At 45.6% G+C, this 16159-nt stretch overlaps 1 long non-coding RNA gene and 1 other non-coding gene across 3 annotated transcripts; both read right to left on the reverse strand.

Moving 5' to 3' along the window:
• Positions 1–1186: 1186 nt before the first annotated feature.
• Positions 1187–14831, reverse strand: LOC126981148 (uncharacterized). 2 transcript variants are annotated; one of them, XR_007733790.1, is made up of 7 exons: positions 14687–14831; positions 12748–12928; positions 11962–12082; positions 10498–10643; positions 9405–9518; positions 1406–1684; positions 1187–1260 (listed from the first exon to the last, which is right to left on the reverse strand). It is a non-coding gene; the product is annotated as an uncharacterized LOC126981148 (long non-coding RNA). The 2 variants fall into 2 exon arrangements; XR_007733791.1 differs by having other exon boundaries at positions 10498–10755.
• Positions 7805–7876, reverse strand: Trnal-cag (transfer RNA leucine (anticodon CAG)). The gene has a single exon. It is a non-coding gene; the product is annotated as a tRNA-Leu (tRNA).
• Positions 14832–16159: the final 1328 nt, after the last annotated feature.

The following is a 16159-nucleotide window of genomic DNA, read 5'->3' on the forward strand; positions in this document are numbered from 1 at the left end:
GGGATCGTACTACCGGTAGATTACTGCTACCAATACCGATCATTCGGTATTTTGAAGAAACTACGAATACCGCTACCGATCGCATGATTGGCAGTCAATCGGTATCGGTAGATTGTAAAAGCGGCGGGACTTTTTTAAGACTTAAGAGAAGCGACCCGGCAAAATGAACGGACAAGTTTCAACACGTTCGGCGCATCTATGGGAATCAGTTAGCAGGAAATTACAGGTATTAATTTGAAGTCATCACGATTAGCAAATCACCGGCAGTTCTGGTCTTTCTCATCCAATCAGAGGCAGCCACGACCTAGCAGATTCTCGCTCCGCCAAAGTTTTGGCGGGAGCCCCACTCTTGTTTGGCCTGCCGGCCGAGTAGCCTACACCTACGCTCTAGCTCCTACGCTCTCGACAACGTGCTCAGCCTCATCGCCTAGTGTTTTAAGTGGCAGTGTTTTAAGTCCACCGCTTGCAGCAGCACTTAATCGTTTTGTGCTTTTAACTTTTCAAGTGATTTTCCTTTTTTAAACTTTATTTTACATAAAAAAAGTTTTGATCAAGTCAGTGAACTATCTAATCATATTGTTACGAACCAGAGGTTAGGATATGCTGTGTGTTGAGTGAGTGTTTTGTATGTGGCGCGGCGGGGCCCGTGTGTAGGAGTGTGTGAACCCTGTAAGAGGGACGCGGCAGAGTGAGGCTAGTCACGTAAGCCAGTGTCACGTGTGAGGCAGCGTGGGGGAGAGGTGAGGTGTGGAGGCAGCGTCTCCTTCCCCCTGTGGACTTGAGGACGTGTCCTGGGCAGAGGCCATGGGAGTGAGGCTCTGTTAGGTTAGGCTCCAAATTGATGACACAAACTAACTTAACTTAAAAAGTGTGTTATGGGCCTTTAAAAGCATTTTTTTATTATATAATTATAGAGTTTTTTAATCTACCGATACCGAATCTATACCGATCGGTAGATTTCTGAAAAATCTACCGATCTACCGATACCGATTGGACGCGGCTGCTACCGACTACCGATACGGTGGTAGATTTTTCGACAGCATCCCAGCTCTGATATATATATATATATATATATATATATATATATATATATATATATATATATATATATATATATATATATATATATATATATATATATATATTCTTGGCAGTAAACTCTGCCAGACTCTTGCAGGGAGGGAGACAGAGACGAGACCACTGAGCCGAGGGAACCAGTCAGGCCTTCAGGATGCTGGGGGAGATCAGATGAGACGAGTCCTGTTGGGGAGAAGATGGAGGGAGATTAATTGAAGGGCAGAGATGAGAGAGAGAGATGGAACTAACTATCTCTCTCTGTATTTCTATAAAGAGAAGACTAATAAAGTTTGGAAATATATATTGCAATGGATATATTTAAACTTACTCTTCTTCTTCTTCCTTGTCTCTTTCCTCTGTCCACCAGTGAGCTACTGTATTCTTCCCTTCCCTTCCCTTCTCTTCCCCTCCCCTCCCAAGATGCTGCCTGGATATTGAGGGGATAGAGAGAGAGAGGATGAGATGGCTCGCTCTCTCTCTCTCTCTCTTCTTTTCAATGGACCTTATACACTTTTATGCTACTTTTTTTGTGAGAGAGAGAGAGTTCCAGCTTCCAGTCCCTTGCTGAGCTGAGTGACCAGACAGCACCAGCCAGTCAGCCATAGCCCTGAAAAGATATATGGTGGTTAGGTCCTGGTAGATTGTGGTAGAAATCATGGTTGAATGTCAGGTCTTGGGATTACAGAGTTGAAAAAGTTTTGAACAAGTTGAGTTTTTGGGTTGAACTTGTGATGACTGATGGTTGAATTGTGGTAGACTGGTAGAGGGATGTTGGGCGAATATTGTGTGGTGGTTAGACCATGGTAGATTGTGGTAGACTGGTGGAAATCATGGTTGAAAGAGACAATAGTAACTTAACACATATCAGCAACTTCCTGTCCCAGCTTCCATCAGTTGCACGATCTGTAATAATAATTAATAATAATAATAAAAGTATATAAAATTAATCTGTTTTTCTCATTCCTGAGAGAGAGAGAGAGAGAGAGTCACCTCCACATCTGAAAAGGAAAAATCTATAATCTTACTTCCTCTTCCTCCTCCTCCTCACACACACACACACAAAAAAACATCTCTGTTACATCCCAAAGTTATGACTGCAGCAGCAGCAGCAGTTAGACGCTGAATTATAGTCACAAGTTATAGTGTGTGTCGTGCCAAGTCCCTGCTGGTGAGCCTGGTTCAGACCCTCACACCTCCCAGGGCCAAAACGGAGGTGGGTTGAGTTCTAATGTGTGTTTCCTTAGGTTCACGGTACAGAGGAAGGGTCACACACCTAACCCGGGAAATGCCCACAACTCCTAGGAAAGCCTGGTCAAATGTGTGTTTCCTTAGGTTCATGGTACAGAGGAAGGGTCACACTACCACCAGGGTCACACAACTACCCCTGGAAATGCCCACAACTCCTAGGAAAGCCTGGTCAAATGTGTGTTTCCTTAGGTTCATGGTACAGAGGAAGGGTCACACAACTACCCCGGGAAATGCCCACAACTCCTAGGAAAGCCTGGTGAAATGTGTTTCCTTAGGTTCATGGTACAGAGGAAGGGTCAAACTACCACCAGGGTCACACAACTACCCTGGGAAAGGCCCACAACTCCTTGGAAAGCCTGGTCAAATGTGTTCCCTTAGGTTCATGGTACAGAGGAAGGGTCAAACTACCACCAGGGTCACACAACTACCCTGGGAAATGCCCACAACTCCTAGGGAAAGCCTTGCCAAATATGTGTTTCCTTAGGTTCACGGTACAGAGGAAGGGTCACACTACCACCAGGGTCACACACCTACCCCGGGAAATGCCCACAAATCCTAAGAAAGCCTGGTCAAATGTGTGTTTCTTTAGGTTCACAGTACAGAGGAAGGGTCACACTACCACCAGGGTCACACACCTACCCTGGGAAATGGCCACAAATCCTAAGAAAGCCTGGTCAAATGTGTGTTTCTTTAGGTTCACGGTACAGAGGAAGGGTCACACTACCACCAGGGTCACACACCTACCCTGGGAAATGCCCACAAATCCTAAGAAAGCCTGGTCAAATGTGTGTTTCTTTAGGTTCACGGTACAGAGGAAGGGTCACACTACCACCAGGGTCACACACCTACCCCGGGAAATGCCCACAAATCCTAAGAAAGCCTGGTCAAATGTCTGTTTCTTTAGGTTCACGGTACAGAGGAAGGGTCAAACTACCACCAGGGTCACACACCTACCCTGGGAAATGGCCACAAATCCTAAGAAAGCCTGGTCAAATGTCTGTTTCTTTAGGTTCACAGTACAGAGGAAGGGTCACACTACCACCAGGGTCACACACCTACCCTGGGAAATGGCCACAAATCCTAAGAAAGCCTGGTCAAATGTGTGTTTCTTTAGGTTCACGGTACAGAGGAAGGGTCACACTACCACCAGGGTCACACACCTACCCTGGGAAATGCCCACAAATCCTAAGAAAGCCTGGTCAAATGTGTGTTTCTTTAGGTTCACGGTACAGAGGAAGGGTCACACTACCACCAGGGTCACACACCTACCCCGGGAAATGCCCACAAATCCTAAGAAAGCCTGGTCAAATGTCTGTTTCTTTAGGTTCACGGTACAGAGGAAGGGTCAAACTACTACCAGGGTCCATAGCTGGGCATGATAACTGAAAACCTTATTCCCGATAACCAATAACTGATAATGAAAAACCTTATCGGTGATAACCAATATTTGTTAACTGGAGACATAAATATAGGCGATAACCGATACCCGATAGAAATCCACAATTCTGATAGGCGAAAACGATATTATTGATATTTCAAATAAAAAACATAGTTGACTTCAAATTTTCATTATCTGTATTTTAGAAAACTTACAAAACCTGAAAACCACACGTTGACACGTACCTATGGACGGTAATACTAGAAACGCCTGAACCGTGTTGTGTTATTCGGCGTCCCTGCCATCAACGCTTTTGTTTACAAACACTGGTCTCTCGTGAACTGCGCATGCTCAGACCAGCAAGCGTAGACCTGTACAGTCTCACAAAGCTTTTTAACCGTAATTAAGAGTTGCTGAAAGGCTGAATCAGACATACATACCTTGCTTTCTCTAACTCTTCCCGTGACTTCTGGCATCTAGCCAAAAACATCTCCTCCAACTTCACTTCTTCATCTTTCCCTCCACTCCTCAGTCCTGACGGCAACACTGCCGTCTCATCTATCTCTAAGGCTGAACTCTTCTCTCAAACTTTTTCTAAAAACTCCACTCTGGACGATTCTGGGCATATTCCTCCTACTCATCCCCCCTCTGACTCCTTTATGCCTGTTATAAAGATTCTTCAAAATGATGTTTTCTATGCCCTCTCTGGCCTCAATCCTCAGAAGGCTTATGGACCTGATGGAGTGCCTCCTATTGTCCTTAAAAACTGTGCCTCCGTGCTGTCACCCTGCCTGGTCAAACTCTTTCGCCTCTGCCTGTCAACATCTACCTTTCCTTCTTGCTGGAAGTATGCCTTCATACAGCCTGTGCCTAAGAAGGGTGACCGCTCCAATCCCTCAAACTACCGTCCTATAGCTTTACTTTCTTGTCTATCTAAAGCTTTTGAATCAATCCTTAACCGGAAGATTCAAAAGCACCTTTCCACTTCTGACCTTCTATCTGATCGCCAGTATGGGTTCCAGGGGCGTTCCACTGGTGATCTCCTTGCTTTCTAAACTGACTCCTGGTCATCCTCTCTTAGCCGTTTCAGTGAAACTTTTGCTGTTGCCTTAGACATCTCGAAAGCTTTTGACCCAGAGTCTAGCACAAATCTTTGCTCTCCAAACTACCCTTCTACGGATTCTATCCCTCTTTCTCTACTTTTATCTCCAGTTTCCTTTCTGACCATTCTATTTCTGCCGTGGTAGACGGTCACTGTTCTTCCCCTAAATCTATTAACAGTGGTGTCCCACAGGGTTCTGTCCTATCTCCCACTCTTTTTCTGTTGTTCATTGATGATCTTCTTTCCAAAACGAACTGTCCTATCCATTCCTACGCCGATGATTCCACTCTGCATTACTCAACTTCTTTTAATAGAAGACCCACCCTACAGGAACTTAACGACTCAAGGCTGGAGGCTGCAGAACGCTTAGCCTCAGACCTTACTATTATTTCCGATTGGGGCAAGAAGAAGCTGGTGTCCTTAACGCCTCAAAAACACAGTTTCTCCACCTATCCACTCGACACAATCTTCCAAGCAACTATCCCCTATTCTTTGACAACACCCAGCTATCACCTTCCTCCACACTAAACATCCTCAGTCTATCCTTAACTCAAAATCTCAACTGGAAACTTCACATCTCCTCTCTTACTAAATCAGCTTCCTTGAGGCTGGGCGTTCTGTACCGTCTCCGCCAGTTCTCCTGCACAGTTGCTGTCCATATACAGGGGCCTTGTCTGCCCTCGTATGGAGTATGCATCTCATGTGTGGGGGGGCTCCACTCACACAGCTCTTCTGGACAGAGTGGAGGCTAAGGCTCTTCGTCTCATCAGCTCTCCTCCTCATACTGATAGTCTTCTACCTCTTAAATTCCGCCGCAATGTTGCCTCTCTTTCTATCTTCTATCGATATTTCCACACTGACTGCTCTTCTGAACTTGCTAACTGCATGCCTCCCCCCCTCCCGCGGCCCCGCTGCACTCGACTTTCTACTCATGCTCATCCCTATAATGTCCAAACCCCTTATGCAAGAGTTAACCAGCATCTTCACTCTTTCATCCCTCACGCTGGTAAACTCTGGAACAATCTTCCTTCATCTGTATTTCCTCCTGCCTACGACTTGAACTCTTTCAAGAGGAGGGTATCAGGACATCTCTCCTCCCGTATTTGATCTTGCTTTCGGCCACCTCTTTTGTTTCTTTTTTAGGAGCAGCGAGTAGTGGACTTTTTTTTTATTATTGTTTTCTTTTTTTGTGTCCTTGAGCTGCCTCCTTTGTTGTAAAAAAAAAAAAAAAAATACAGTACCATTACCACCATCCCCGTTGTTTCTAGAACGACACTCTGTACAAGTTGTATTTATATGTACAGTGTCGTTCAGCGAGGATGGTGGTACTGTATGTCTGATTCAGCCTTCCAGCAACTCTTAATATGTTAAAAAGCTTTGTGAGACTGTACAGGGCTACGCTTACTGGTCTGAACATGCGCAGTTCACGAGAGACCAGTGTTTGTAAACAAAAGCGCCACAATGGGACACCAAATAACACAACACCGGGTGCCTTCAATACCATGACATGCTCACAAACGAATATGGAATATCAAAGTTGAGGCAGTGAATAATTTTTTGGGCAAAGTTGAATGATTTTTCTCTTTGATATATTGATTACTGAATCTAACATAAAAAAGAATCTAGTGTTTTAATGTTGATGATCTAAGTATGAAATCTCTTCACCAAAGTTTTTTTTTTTTTTTTTTTTGAGGCGGAAAAAAGTAGCGATTATCACTAGTTTGGTTACAAAAGTAACGAAGATACCGATATATACTTAAATAAGTAGCGGATGGCCGATAACCCGATTTTGTTATCAGCGATAAAGTATCGCGATAACGCCCAGCTATGCCAGGGTCACACACCTACCCTGGGAAATGCCCACAAATCCTAAGAAAGCCTGGTCAAATGTGTGTTTCTTTAGGTTCACAGTACAGAGGAAGGGTCAAACTACCCTGGGAAATGCCCACAAATCCTAAGAAAGCCTGGTCAAATGTGTGTTTCTTTAGGTTCACAGTACAGAGGAAGGGTCAAACTACCACCAGGGTCACAAAACTACCCTGGGAAATGCCCACAAATCCTAAGAAAGCCTGGTCAAATGTGTGTTTCTTTAGGTTCACAGTACAGAGGAAGGGTCAAACTACCACCAGGGTCACAAAACTACCCCTGGAAATGCCCACAACTCCTAGGAAAGCCTGGTCAAATATGTTTCTTTAGGTTCATGGTACAAAGGAATGGTCAAACTACCACCAGGATCACAAAACTGCCCCTGGCAATGCCCACAACACCTAGGAAAGCCTGGTCAAATATGTGTTTCCTTAGGTTCATGGTACAGAGGAAGGTTCACACTACTACCAGGGTCACAAAACTACCCCTGGAAATGCCCACAACTCCTAGGAAGGGCCTGGTCAAATGTGTTTCCTTAGGTTCATGGTACAGAGGAAGGTTCACACTACTACCAGGGTCACAAAACTACCCCTGGAAATGCCCACAACTCCTAGGAAGGGCCTGGTCAAATGTGTTTCCTTAGGTTCACAGTACAGAAGAAGGGTCAAACTACTACCAGGGTCACAAAACTACCCCTGAAAATGCCCACAACTCCTAGGAAAGCCTGGTCAAATGTGTGTTCCCTTAGGTTCATGGTACAGAGGAAGGGTCACACTACCACCAGGGTCACACAGCTACCCCTGGAGATGCCCACAACTCCTAGGAAAGCCTGGTCAAATGTGTGTTTTCATAGGTTCACAGTACAGAGGAAGGGTCACACTACCACCAGGGTCACAAAACTACCCCTGGAAATGCCCATAACTCCTAGGAAAGCCTTGTCAAATGTGTGTGGCGAAATGTTTTGTTTAGTGGGCGCAACATCTGTGGTCATGTGCCGGAGAGAGACAGAAGGGGAAGGAATTATAGAAGGGAACAGACCCCAGGAGACGGGACACAACCCCTGATTAATACCTGGTACACTGCTGGGTGGACAGGGGCTACGTAGGGTATCGGAAAAGCCGCCCAAATTTTTCCACTCCACCCGGGAATCGAACCCAGGATCTCTCGGTTCTGAGCCGAGCGTGCTAACCACTGCACCACGAAGCCCCCCGAGGCGAGGAGAAGGGTAAAGGTGGGGGCAGGGAAGGGAACTTTAGGGAGATGAACTGGTGGAAAGGTTAACAATTATTTTGTTTTTTTTTCACCACTTATAACGGACTTTCAGCATATTAACCGTGTAGCAGCGACGGGCCAAATTTGTGGCTTTACCGTGTAGCAGCGACAGGCCAAATTTGTGGCTTTACCGTGTAGCAGTGACGGGCCAAATTTGTGGCTTTACCGTGTAGCAGCGACGGGCCAAATTTGTGGCTTTACCGTGTAGCAGTGACGGGCCAAATTTGTGGCTTTACCGTGTAGCAGCGACAGGCCAAATTTGTGGCTTTACCGTGTAGCAGCGACAGGCCAAATTTGTGGCTTTACCGTGTAGCAGCGACAGGCCAAATTTGTGGCTTTACCGTGTAGCAGCGACAGGCCAAATTTGTGGCTTTACCGTGTAGCAGCGACAGGCCAAATTTGTGGCTTTACCGTGTAGCAGCGACAGGCCAAATTTGTGGCTTTACCGTGTAGCAGCGACGGGCCAAATTTGTGCCATGATATAAACCCCCCAAATTAAATGATACATAATCTGATCACAAATGCTTTGATATATATTACGAAATGGTTTGTGTGAGGGGTGATTTTTTCTAATTTTTCTCGCTTGGAGGGACCATTAAGAAACATGATCCCCGCTGCTACCACCACCACCACTGGGTTAATGGACTAAAGCCTCCCCCAATTAGTCTGTTATATTGAGGGTTCACTGTATTTTGGTGCGGACGCTCTGAAAGAGTTGAAATAGGCAGAGCAGAGCATCCATGGCTTGACAGAAGTATATATGGAAAATGCCCAATATACAATTAACTCAAATCCAGTACAGCAGGCAGTACTCATTATATGCGAGGGTTACGTTCTGCAAAAAGCTCGCCTCATGTGAATTCGCATATATGGAAGCTATCATCCCAATAAGGGGTTATGTTCCACGACCCGTTTTGGAACCCTCTAACTATTTATTCCGGCACCGTTTCACAATAACAAAGCACTAAAGCAACAATGAAACACATTGATTGCTTCTGGGGAGACACACCCTAAGTCTACAATTTAAGCTGATAATTAGCTACCTGAGGATTAACTTTAGGATCAGAGGGAGGAAAAGGTTAATTATAGGCGAGGAAAGTGCGGGAAAACATTTGCACCCTCTAGTGTGTCACCAAACCTCACCAGTACCAGCGCCGATACTCCCATAATAGTGAATTTTTCTCGCATAAAACGAATACTTGGCACATTTAGGTTAGTCGCATATGAGCGAAGTTGCATGTAGTAGTTGCATGTAAGTATGGAATACCCGGTGTATATCTGTGAGCAGCGAGTAGCGGGCTTTTTTTTTATTATTGTTTCCTTTTTTTTGTGCCCTTGAGCTGTCTCCTTTGTTGTAAAATAAATAAACAAATAAAATAAATAAATAAATATGGAAAATGTCCAATATAAAATGGTCAAATACTACAAGTAGCTGAATGCAAGAAACAATAAGCACTGTACCTTTCCTGGCCTGCTCAGAGCCAAGCGAGGGAAAGTCTTCCTCCTCCCATGGTCCAGGCCTGACCTTTCCCGCCCATCGGCACCCACCCAGAGCCAACAGGCTTTGTCTGAGTCCTGTAAGAAAGGTGCCGGGTTATTTATTTTTATTTCTTTCTATATTCATTTTTTACATCGCGGCCTATTACGCCGGTAGGCTTCTTCCCGGTGAATCCTGATGGTCGGCCCAAGGATTCTTCCCAGTTGGTCCTGATGGTCGGACCAGCCCGTTCTGGCACAGGCATGGGTAGGCAGTGGCCGAACTGGTAGTGTACTGGGCCCACATTCACCGTGTGATGGACGACGCGGGTTCGAATCCCCACGCTACCACCTCGGATTTTTCGGTCACCGCCGAGTGGCTTAAAACTACCCACATGCTGTCCTGAAGACCACCCATCAACCCGGACTCTAGAGGAAGCCGTCCAAGCGAATCAAGAACGAGTTCCGGGGGGCAGCATGAGCCAATGCAAGATGCCGCCACTATAAAACACTCGCCAGTGCCAGAACGGGCTGGGCCGACCATCAGGCCCCACCTGGAAGAAGCCTTGGGCCGACCATCAGGTCCCACCGGGAAGATGCCTACCGGCGCAATAGGAAGCAACGTAAAAAAATATAAAAAAAAAATAAATAAATAAATAAATAAAAAAAAAAACGTGTTTATAGTGGCGCCATCTTGCATTGGCTCATGCTGCCCTCCTGGAGCTCATTTTTAATCCTAGAATCTAGAGTCTGGGTTGATAGGTGGTCTTCTGGACAGCATGTGGGTAGTTTTAAGTCACTCGGCGGCGGCTGAAAAATCCCAGCTTGGTGGCACCGGGCGGGGATTGAACTCGCATCCTCCTGAACGCAGCACCGTCACGCTATCCACTCAGCCATTGCCTCCCCAAATAATATGTACTGATAAATCTGGTCTGCTTTTACCAAGAACCACAACATGGAAAAATCTTTCAACAAACTTCCAAAAGAAATTTTTTGAACTCTATAAAAAAATCTAGACAAATTTCTAAACACACTACTTTTGAACTAATTTCTCGTGTGCTTTGAGGAATGTCATTACCTCAAGGCTCAGGCTGGAGAGACCCACAGCTCCTAGTGCTTCCCCTTCTGAGGCTCCACAGCTTTCTGAGGTCCAGGTTCTGACACATGAAGCAGGCCGCACACACGACAGGGTGCAGAAGCGTCCTTCAGCGTGGTGTTGTGCAGCTGTTGGTACCAAGCAAGAGTATCACAACACTACTTCACAGCCTAACGTCCCTTTTATCCCTTAACCCGGCGGCAGCAGCAGCAGCAAGGATCACGTTTCTTAATGGTCCCTCTAAGCGAGGAAAATGAGAAAAAATCACCCCTCACACAAACCATTGCATAATATATATAAAAGCATTTGTGATCAGGTTATGTATCATCTATTTTGGGGGGTTTATATCATGGCACAAATTTGGCCCGTCGCTGCTACACGGTAAAGCCACAATGAGTCTCTGAGAGTCATGTTATAAGACATTTCATCGCCCAAGAACACACATTTGGCAAAGCTTTCGTAGGAGTTGTGGGCATTTCCAGGAGTAGTTTTATGACCCTGGTGGTAGTGTGTGACCCTTCTTCTGGACCTTGAACCAAGAAACACATGTTTGACAAAACTTTTGTAGGAGTTGTGGGCATTTCCAGTAGTTTTATGACCCTGGTGTGACCCTTCCTCTGTACCGTGAACCTAAAGAAACACTCATTAGAACCTGACTGACCTCTCTCTTTGACCTTAAGTAGTAGAACACCTATTTGACAAGGCTTTCGTATGAGTTGTGGGCATTTCCAGGAGTAGTTTTATGACCCTGGTGGTAGTGTGACCCTTCCTATGTACTGTGAACCTAAAGAAACACTCATTAGAACCCGACTGACCCCTCTCTTTGACCTTAACCCCTTCAACACGAGTATACTGCATCCTTGCGTGCCCCGTACCATATCCGAGGACTTGCATACTTCGTCCAGGCTCGCTTTAACCAATATACGAGTTATTTTATCTCTATGTTTATGCTTACATCTCAAAACTATCAATTAATTTATGTTTCTTTATATGCACCATTTAATTCTGCATGTTTTCATATATAATACATGATGATTGTTTTGAGTTTGTGGCTGAAAACTTGTTACATTCAATAGCGACATTTGAAATTTGGCACGCATGGCGATCCCGGTTACGGCGAGGGGCGCTGTTTTGGCCCGGCCGTAGTGAAGGGGTTAACCCACTGCCCTTTGCAGGCTTTCCTCACAATGCACCCTGGAGCCGACTCCCTCACACACACACACACACACACACACACACACACACACACACAAAGTCCCGCCACTCCCAAAGCGATAAATCTCACTGAAGTAACGCCTCCATTTTGCCTGAATTTCTTCAGTACCTGTCTCATGTTAGGGGGACCCTATGCCTTGTACTCCTCAACGCAAACTTTTTTGGGCTCCTCAAAACATTTCTCTGCACTGGGAACTATGGGAGACCTGCACTATGTCACTAACACCTCACCTTGGACAAGAGCTGCTTCAGATTCTTGGCAATTTCCTCAAGGCTGTTCCCCAAGCCCTCCAAGTCACCCAGCAGCTTGTGAGTCTCCAGCGAGTGCTTCCTGGCCGAGGCAGCACGATGGCTGCGGGGAAGGGTGAGGAAGGGAACAAATTAAGGATTGGTGTGAGTTGCATTGTTCTTGTTGCTGGTATTTCCATGTGAGGATGAGGAGCAATGATCACGGGGATTATATACTTTCTCTTTTTTTACAGCAGAGGAAGCAGCTCAAGGGCAAAAAAAAGGAAACACTAATGAAAAAAAAAAGCCTGCTATTTGCTGCTCCCACAAAAAGCACTCAGAGGAGTGTCCAAAAGAGAGGTCAATTTGACCCAGTAGTAGCGACGGGCCAAATTTGTGGCTTTACCGTGTAGCAGCGAATGCCAAATTTGTGGCTTTACCGTGTAGCAGCGAATGCCAAATTTGTGGCTGTACCGTGTAGCAGCGACGGGCCAAATTTGTGCCATGATATAAACCCCCCAAAATAGATGATACATAAACTGATCACAAATGCTTTGATATATATTATGAAATGGTTTGTGTGAGGGATGATTTTTTTCTCATTTTTCTCGCTTGGAGGGACCATTAAGAAACATGATCCCTGCTGCTACCGGGTTAAGGAAAAATTGGATAAGAGTGGATATGGAGATGGGACAGCACCAGCATAGCTCTTTTCCCATATGTCACAACTAGGTAAACACACACACACACACACACACACACACACACACACACACACACACCACACACCATTGCCCATCCGGTACATGTCCACCAAGTCAACAATGTCCCTCTTCATCTCCTCGGCCCAGTGCTTTTCCTCCCGGGCCGCCTCGTCCAGGCACTCCAGCAGCACCCCTCAGCACTCCAGCCTCTCCCTGCTTTCTCCGGTCATCAGCTGGTACTTCTTCCACTGTTCCTCCGGGAGTGCCTGTGGGGGGGTGTAAAGAGGGTACATTCACAGGTTATAACTATTTGCATCAGGGAAGAGGAAATATCAGGAAGCTGGAACAGGCACAGAGAAGGGCAACAAAACTAGTCCCCGGGTTGGCAGGGTGTCCTTACCAGGAACGGTTAACCCAGCTGGCCTCACCACTCTTGAAGGATTAGAGGTGATGTGATTCAGACCTACAAGATCTTAACCCTATTTTCAGTCACAGAGACATGGCTGCAACCAGTTATAAAGGATTCAGTTGTTAGTATTGATGGCTATTCTGTAATGATTATGATTCCTTTTTTCCTAAGCATGGTGTTTGCACTCGTGTCAGAAATGGTATCAAGGTTTACGACGCTGGCTCCTTTCCCAACACCTTAACTTTATGTCTGCCCACGTTGGATTTGTATATCCTAACAGTTTACCGTCCTCCATCCTACACACTGGAAGACAACATTGCCCTTATTGAATTCATATCAAATATCTGAGTCGGTAAAGAATTTATAATTATGGGGGACTTCAATCTGCCCTCCATCTCTTGGAACGATGTGGTGCCAGACCATAACATTACTGCTTGTGACACAACGTTTCTTAACCTACTCCAAACTTTGGGTCTCCATCACTGGGTTCTAGAACCAACTTTTATTAAGTCAGGAAACATTTCGGATTTAATCCTTACCACCGAAGATGACCGTATTCAAGATATCAACATATTTCCTCCTTTTCCTAATTGTGGCCATGCTCTTGTTAAAATAGCATATCTCTATCAAGGAGAAGACACTCGTGATAGGGTTGGTGCTCCTCTACTGGACTGGGCCAGGGGTAAATATGGTAAGATCTGCAACGTAGGTGGACTAAACAGGTTGACGGGCTAAATGACCTCTTGCATGCTGATAGACTGGCCAGGCTTAACCTTTTTTCAGTCAAAGGTAGAATGCTATGACAAGACATGATCTACTGCTACAAAATATTCCATAGTCTATTCTGATGTTTTCACACTAGAGGCCAAGATCCTGATGCAGCACACAGAAATGGAAGCTCGTAGGCGATTTTTCTCGTCGGGTGATTCAGCGTTGGAACTCCTTGCCCTCTGATGTGGCTAATGCTCCAAGCCTGTCAACTTTTAAGTCTAAGCTACAACTACTTTTGAGTGCTGAACTCTCCTCCTTCTAATTACCCTTTGCTAACTGTACCTTCTATAACTTTTAATTCTACTGTTCAAGTCTGTCATTACGTAAAGCTGAAGTTTATTTTAATTGGAAGACACACTCAACCAGTCACTATGTCATCTATAATGCTGCCTGCTCGCCTGACTGGAGTGTCTGACTATTACTTTTGCCTTCCCTGCCCAGTCTAGGCTGGTTGGTATGGCCTGCCAGGTGAGAATACTACCAGGTGGCAGGTGGCCGCCTCTCTGGCCGACTTACAGATACTTTCAAGGCAGCAGCAGCAGCAGCCTTATGTTCCCCATGTATCACCTCCTCCTCCACGCCTTCAAGAGAGCAAACTAGACCCACGCCCACAGCACCCACCGCCGCATCTGTCCCCGCCCGCACGCCCACAAATTATTTAGTTTTCCACATTTAAAGCCTTAATTACTTCGCCGTCCAAACGATTCCCAAACCTTGACCAAGACGCCACCTCCCAGCCATGGCCCTCCCTGCCACCCTGTCCATGTTTTTTGCTATTTATCACTTATCTCGCCTTGATTAACTCTCCTCGCCCGGCCTAATCCTTGATAACGTGACTACCTACCTTGCTTTCATCCATGGCCGTCTGTTCGTCATTCTGGATTACCAAGAAAAAAGGCCGATATGTGGAACGCCGTCCGCCTCGGATCACGGGAAGGAGGAGGCGAAGCAACGATGTCGCCACATTTTCACATTCTATATGCCAAGTGTACACCTAAAAACTACCCCCTCAACCCCATTAATAAAATTTACTTGTATTTCTCGTTATATTTGTTAATTGTTGATGGTTCATTGTAATGGTTATGGGTCAAAAAATGGAAGATAGATGGCGGTGAGGATGAAGACTTGGCACCTCTGCAAGGGAGCATGTATATAATTATTTTTTTTCCTCCTGTCGTATGTTTGGTGTGTTTTCTTGTGTTTGAGGCTAAGGAGTAACTCTATCGAAATCAGAAGGAAAAAAAATCAGGGAAAAGAATAAAAAATACGAAGAAGAGAAGAAAAAATCCTCCCTCTGCTTTCCACCTTTCCCCTCCCTCCTCAACTTTCCCTCCCCTTTCTTTTCCTCAAAATCCCTCCTCGTTCTTCCCCCGAGGAGGAAGGTTAATTTCCCCGCACGAAGCCTATATCCCGAAATGAAATCAAACGTTGCCAACGCCGCGCCGCTGTTTTCCCGCGCCGCTTTGGGCTATTTCTGTAGAGGCTCTGACGGACGCATACGGATAAGTCGTGGGCTGCGGATGCTCGTACAGGACACAGCTGCCATTAATGCTACATCGTGCACTGTAGTATATCAACGTTTACTTGGTCCTTCATGCCGGGTACTCGTGGGCTATTTTGGGCGGGTCAGCGGGCCGCGGGGGGCTGCAACACTGTCTCTGCGAGGGGGCACTGCGTTAGAAGAGTGGGATCCCAGAGTGGTATATATAAAAAAACAAATATTGGCTTTTACCTTTGTGTTTTCCTTGCCTTCCTCGTGCAGAATAGTACTGGAAGGTTGTTAAGGTCCAGGAGGGATAGACTATATGTCAATGGGTTGGGTCATATAGGTGCAACACTGTCTCTGCGAGGGGGCACTGTGTTATTGGATGCGTGGGATCAGCGAGAGGTATATAATTATATGGACCTTTTCTTTGTATTTTCCTTGACTTCCTCGTGCAGTATAGTAATGAAAGGTTGTTAAGGTCAAGGAGAGACAGAATATAGGTCAGTGGCCTGCGTCATACTGGCAGCGGCGAGCAGTGACGTGGACTTGTTCTTTGTGTGTTCCTCGTGCACTGAAAGCTTGTGAAGGCAAACGACTCAGGTGAAAAATGCAAAAAATTATCGAAAATGAGAAACTTCGTCGGTGATCACCCTAAGGGCATAGAGAAAACATTACAGGGAGAATTTTTACCGACCGAGTTTAAATGGGCGTTTAAATCGCCGTTTAAATCACCCCACGTGCTCAGTCAAGGTCACGCGAGGCAGAAGATACCTTTAGAAAAAAAAATTGTAAGAAAAACACTGTAGTATTTAGACACGAATAGTTTTCTCT

The sequence above is a fragment of the Eriocheir sinensis genome, chromosome 46 (assembly GCF_024679095.1).
Source record: "Eriocheir sinensis breed Jianghai 21 chromosome 46, ASM2467909v1, whole genome shotgun sequence".
NCBI classification, from domain to species: domain Eukaryota; kingdom Metazoa; phylum Arthropoda; class Malacostraca; order Decapoda; family Varunidae; genus Eriocheir; species Eriocheir sinensis.